The sequence below is a fragment of the Numida meleagris genome, chromosome 4 (genome assembly GCF_002078875.1).
Source record: "Numida meleagris isolate 19003 breed g44 Domestic line chromosome 4, NumMel1.0, whole genome shotgun sequence".
NCBI lineage: Eukaryota > Metazoa > Chordata > Aves > Galliformes > Numididae > Numida > Numida meleagris.
The window spans coordinates 94,497,546-94,504,042 of record NC_034412.1 but is presented as its reverse complement, the minus strand read 5'-3'; the positions used below and the strand labels follow the sequence as shown (position 1 = coordinate 94,504,042).

The window sequence follows — 6,497 nt, the reverse complement described above, 5'->3', positions numbered from 1 at the left end:
AATTCCATCATGGAACTCTACTCAATTTTTAGAAAATACTTCATTACATTTGCATGGAAATTTTTAAATGGAGTGGAACTTAATCACCTGCCATACTAATTGCCAAAATAGGATAGCAGTAGTCTTGTTTTCCTCCACAACTTACTGTTGCAACTCCAATGATCATTACAGTTTGCTAGATGTTTCTTCCATACTTAACAGATTAATTAATTTAACGAAAAATCATTCTTTGATTTCTTCTTCTTTTTTTTTTTTTTTAAGCCTGGCTGGAGATGAATGAGCTTGCTGATAAATAATTACCTGTTTTCCTAAGCTTATGTGATTTATTTGCATTGGCCATGTCAAGCAGCCAAACATAAATGAATTTTTGATATCATTCTTTAACTATCACTGAAAAGTGAGGGCATGGCAAAGGGGTGTGAGATACTTCAGGTTTATTGCTTGTGATTTACTAACCTATTTTTAATCAAAAATCTGAATGTCGTTGCTGCATCGTTGCTCTACATGCTAACAGATTTCTAAGCTAAGTATACAAAATAAACTAAGTATACAAGCTTCATGTACTCCCTGTACTTTATGAAAGAAGTCTTAACTTTTAAAAGAAATTAAAAAGGAATAGACTCTATAAATTAGGTTAAAAGATCCACTAAGGTACAAGAAAATTAAAGCTTGTAACAGATTAGTCATAACCAGTTGTAGTTCTTGTCCTTGGCTTCCTCAAGCTTTTTTTTGCTTGATTTTTCTCTCTTTTTTTTTTTTCCTTACAGCTGCTGCTCCTTTAGCAAAATCAACTTTCTGTCCTTTCTAGGTTTCATCAAGGTCTGAGGAAAAAGACCAGAGCCATCCATAGTCTTGCCATTTGTGACAGAGACTACTAACAACCACATTAACTTTCTTCAGGCTATGTCTCAGTCATAAGTCTCTTGTGCATTTTTGCAGGTGCAAGTGGAAAGATGCATCATCTTGGCTTCTGTCAATAGAAAAAGAAAGAAATTAGAAGCTGGACATACATTAAGATGTGGGAGATATTTTCTGTAAACATCATTATGTCTCCTCATGGCTTTGTGTCCACAAGGTAGAAAATACATTTAAGTAACTGCATTTATTCTGAGAAAAAACTATCTAGTAAGTAATATATTGCAAGTATCTGTTTTAAACCTTAATTAAATATTGAGAATATTTAATGTAGTAAAAAACAGACATTATTAGGGAAGAGAAAGGTTAATAAAAACAATTTTCTCGTAGAACAACAGTTCCAAAACTAGTTATCTCTAGATCACCAAGATGCTGTGTGAGATATGGATATTCCTTGTCATGTTTTGTCTGCTGCAAGACTCATAAGGACAACAGGAGTTTGTATAATATGACCTTAGTAACAATCAAACTTAACCCAATACTTTTAAATGACACTACAGAGAAAGGCTATGACTCAGTAGAGGAATTCAACAATTTTCACACGGATGAGCAAGTACCAGACAGACTTCCATCCCACCTTGTACATACAGAAAGCACAGCAGGATGCAATAATTGAAAGAGCAGAAGGTTGAGGACAGTCATTTCCCTGAAGTGAAGCACATCTGCTGGCTGTTTTTTTTTTTTTTTTTAAATGGGGGAATACTTTCTGAACTGCATTTGGAGCCGCAGCAGCACAGAATAACTCTCCAGCTCCTCAGACTGAAAATTTTGAAGGGAGCGATTCTTCCTGTGTGACAGTTATTAGGATTCAGATATAAATCTTACTCCCTAAGCTTTTCTTTGGTAAAGAAAGGAATTGCAGGGACAGAGGAGTGCCAGAGGAAGTTCAACAAGTTCTGCAAAGGAACGAGCCAAAAATACTGCAACTTTGGATCTCTGCACTTTCTGCCTAGGTCCCTGTTCCCTTTTTTACATACTCAGCCCTTTGCTCTCCCACATAGACAAGACTACCTGAACACGTGCTCTGTGTACATGCCCTGCAGTTTGCAACATTTACCTCTGTTAAGTTTCCCTAATTGAGATCTCCAACAAGAAAAAAATACCTTGGTGCTGCATAGGATTCACAGTGGTGAACAGTTTTCCTGCTGCTTTGATGCAGTGTGCAGACGTAAGAAAATTGAGCTTGTTTTGCAAAGAGCTAACGACATCAGCAGCACAAGTGGTGAAGTATTTACAAACAACAGATGGGAAACAGCTAGAAGGTGGTGGTCAACATGGAAAGCACTGCTCTCTGCATGAGAGCCACTCATTTGCTCAAGGTTTCTCTAAGAGTCAGGAGCTTTAAGGGATGACAGACAAAAATATCTCACATACGTATAATTATGTATAATTAACACAATTTAGATGCAGCTTTAAGTAAGTAAAGTCAGTCAGTCAAGGAAGGCTGGAGAAGACCTGACAAGCCACATTTTCCAGGGTCCCATTCTTTTTCCTTGTTGCTACCATAATCCAGATAGGTTACGTGAATCATTTTATAAAAGAGGTTTTGTGGCATTTGAATTGAATATTCAAATGTTTACAGCCCATTCTCTAATTAGAAGCAAGATTTCTAAACTTTTCTTTCCCCGCTCCACTCTGAAATATAAAAGGGCAATATATCTATCACACATTGTCTGGTTTTACACTTAAAGAATGAGAGAGGACCTCCACAAACACGTACTCCTGCTCTGATAATAGGAGGTATCAGATGAAGTTCAAAATAAACAGACTTTAAAATATATTTCTGTGGTTTTGAGAAGTAATCATTTAAAGAAAAGGCTTTGTCATAGTATGCAATGGCACTCATTAACCTAGCCTACATTATTCCCAAAACAGCAATGAACAGATTCCTTTTTCACATTTCTTTTGAACTTTTAAAGTCAGGTTTCTGAAAGAAGTGAAGGCAGTTGCACCATTCTCTTCAGCATAAAAAGTGCAAAGACACACACACACACATATATATATGTCCCTCAAAATAAACAGCATCTGCTACTTGCCTTCTAGTTACTTTGGATGTACAAGTCAGGGTAAGTCCCTGGATACTCTTAGTGACTGACTCTTTTGAGCCAGACAAAACAGTCCAAAGGGAAGGCAGAGGGCATGGCAGCAGGAGACTGAGTGTCAGAACCCACCTGGCAGATTACTCTTCATACAATATCCAATTTAAATGATCTGAGAGGTGTGAAGGCTTTACTGTTGCTTTCTGCACTGCTTAAGAAAATCTGTAACGCAGAAGCATATCGCTGCAGAGAAGGAAGAAATATTTGCAACCCAGTGTTTAAACAAATGTGCCCAAAATGACAAACCTAAACCAAAATACAGCTATTTACAATACCTATCCAAAAAGTATCCATGCGTTTTCAGAGGTAGCGAATGACTTTAGTATAATGTTCCCTGTATGTTCACATGCATCTGGACAATCAAGTCTAGAAGGTAATGCCTTATTAATGCTGATGAGCTCCTTCGTTATAGGCAGGCAACAATGTACTCTACAGAAGAAAACTATCAGTCCATCTTTAATGATAACAGAGCCTAAAAGAAGGTTAATGCACTTTAAGTTCCACCTGTAGCTTGCAAGCCTGCTCGAGCTGTTGAGCAGCCAGGTACGTTTCACATGAGCAAAACAGTCTGTCTATCTCTCTTGCTAATCACGCTGCCCAGTACTCCCGATGGTTTGATCATGACTCTTCTACACGTAGCTCAGCGTTGGCAGGGGGAGATCCCAAGGCACTTGCAAGTTTTTGGTAGGAGCTGTGAGCTGCCCCCCCCGGCTAGTAAGAGCTACATTAATTTACAAAGCAGTTCTGTAGCTTATTTCAGTTTTCAGTACACAGAGGTAACAAACTCAGCTTTCTTACTTTTCTTTGAGACAGTTACCAGTGATAAAAGATGAGGGTAGTTCAATCAAAAGTTAATAACCTAAAGGCAAGAAATGTCTAAACGGTGGATGGAGCCCTCTTTCAGCACCACAGAAAAAAAAAAGTTTATAAAACTTCCAGATTTCCAGATTTCTTTATCACATTCTGGCAGACGTGCACAACATGCCTTCTGTCTTCGATAAAAAATAATCTGGAGTAGGTAGGTAATTTGATTTGTTTCTTAAATTGACATACTTTAAACAGAAATATGCACAAATCGTTGAACGAGTCCTTTGGTTTCAATTTGCAAGAAATGTATTTGCAGGGTAGCTACCGGAGAAGGGAAGAGGTTCAATCATTTTTCATAATCACGCTTCTTTACTGTTTGTCATTCTTACATGTACACTATAGCTCATGCTCATTTTAGTCAAATGCCTCAAGACACTTTTAACTGACATTCAATTAGTGATGCAATGCAGTGTGATAAAGGAGTAGATGATGATTTCCTATATTCTATTTGGGAACCTTGCTTGTTTCCATTGACATTTACAGTAGGCTCTTACTGCCCCTACCTAGATGAGTTAGCGGTCTAAAAGACAAAGAGTACAGAAGTGAAGGCAAGAAACAGGAGGTCTGTAGGTAAACTCTTCTTACCACCACACGGCTCAATTCAATATCATGGGAAAGCAACTAGAAAATTAATTTGATCCAAACTGAAAGCCTAATAGAGACACATACTAAATGCTTAGCTTGCAGCAATAATTTACACATCATCATACAGGGCAGGCCAACTTAGCATGATCTGTTTATACATGCAGAATTGGTTGTGTGTCAGTCTTAAATGATGCTGTGAGAAGGTTAAAGTAATTAAAAGCATTTCTGTGTAACACCATCTTTTCAGTACTTACATCTGTTAAATGACTATACCAAGTACATAAGCCATAATGAATCGGATCACATTTAAAACCATATTTCAATGAGTTCTTGCTAATAAATTGCTTTCCCTGCTGCAGACTCTCCCACGGATTCTGTTGTTACTTGATAATGGGAAGCAAGGCTTCAGTCCAGCTCCTATTCTCATTTATTTATTGGAAAAATGAATGCAGGTCTTGATAAGACCTTTCTCAGACTGGGGAAATTCTACCTAAGGGCAGACATGCACCTCTACAGAATCCCTTATAGGATGAGAAATTATTTTGGCAAAGCCTCTTCAAGCCTAAAAAAGGCAAAAAAAATTAAAGTCTGGAAGGACTCATCCCACTCCCTTCCTTGTTGCCTGTCAGTGTACGTGGAAGCTGGGGGAGCAGATGGATATTCCAAGAAGTGCAGCGGATGCGTGGAACAAGGGCACATCGGTGAGATTTGCACTGCCTTGAAATGGCAGAGTTCCTCTGACAGCAACACCACTTACACCATGGGGATCCTTGGCACTGGGGTTTGCAAGATGGCAGGCTCAGCGATTCCAGAGCAGTATCATAGAATCATTAAGGTTGGAAAAAGAGCACTAACATTATGTCCAACTGTCAACCCACCGTCACCATGCCCACTAAACCACGTCCCTCAGTACCACATCTACTCTTTTCTTGAAAACCTCCAGGGACAGTGACTCAACCATCTCCCTGGGCAGACTGTTTCAATGCATTATCGTTCTTTCAGAGAAGAAATATTTCATAATATCTAACCTGACCCTTCCCTGGTGCAACCTGAGGCCATCACCTCTCATCCTATCGCTGTTACCAGGGAGCAGAGGCCGATCCCACCTTGCTCCAACCTCTTTTCAGGGAGTTGTAGAGAGCAGTGAGGTCTCCCCTGAGCCTCCTCTTCTCCAGACTGAACCACCCCAGTTCCTCAGCCGCTCCCCATAAGACTTGTGCTCCAGATCCTCCACAGCTCTGTTGCTCAAAGAAGAAGGAAGGTGCTGTAGGGCAGCGAAACTACCTTAAGTGTGGGGAAGCTTAGCAGTAGTACTGAAGAAGAAAAAATTTAAGAAGTGCGGAAAGACAAAAGCTGATCTTTGGTGCAGACAATTCAGGGCTGCACGCAGCAAGAAAGCTGTAAGAGAAGCTTTTTACAGTGTAAGGGAGCTGAAGTTCTGGCAGTCAGTCCTAGTCGTCCAACAACAAAGCAATTAATAAAGCAATCACTTCCCCCTGCCCTTCGGAAGGCACGTGAAGCGATCGTCGCGCTGGTAAATCCACCCTTGCTTCGCTCCCAGCCCTCTGCCAGGCGCATCTCCCCTCACACCTCCGCATCCCATCCCTCGGCGTCCCGACAGGCCTTCCCTTCCCTCCTCTCACTCCTCACCAGATGGACACGGCCTCCCCGCCGCACTCCGAGGACGTGCCATCCCCTCAGCCCGGGCAGCCCTCACCGCCCACCTGCCGCCCCGCAGCCACCACCCCTTCGGCGCCTCCCTCCCCTCACAGCCCCAGATCGCTCGCTCGCTCGCTCGCTCGCTCCCTCCCCGCTTGGTAACGCCGTCTCCATACTCACAGCATCTGCGCACTACGAGGCGGCCAGCAGCCCGCCGCCGGCCCTGCGAGCCGCTCAGCCCGCCCCGGCGCAAGGCCTCCTCTCGGCCTCGCCGCCCCCGAGCGCGGCGGTAACAGCGGCGAGATCGGCAGCAGCAGCGGCGGTGGCGGCGCAGGCGCGCTGCCTCCTCCCCTAGTGGCTGCCGCGGGGAGG

The 6,497-nt window shown here is 42.1% G+C and overlaps 1 long non-coding RNA gene across 1 annotated transcript; it reads right to left on the bottom strand.

Moving 5' to 3' along the window:
• On the bottom strand, positions 241–6,439 carry LOC110398335. Its single transcript, XR_002438328.1, has 2 exons — positions 6,306–6,439; positions 241–970 (listed from the first exon to the last, which is right to left on the bottom strand). It is a non-coding gene; the product is annotated as an uncharacterized LOC110398335 (long non-coding RNA).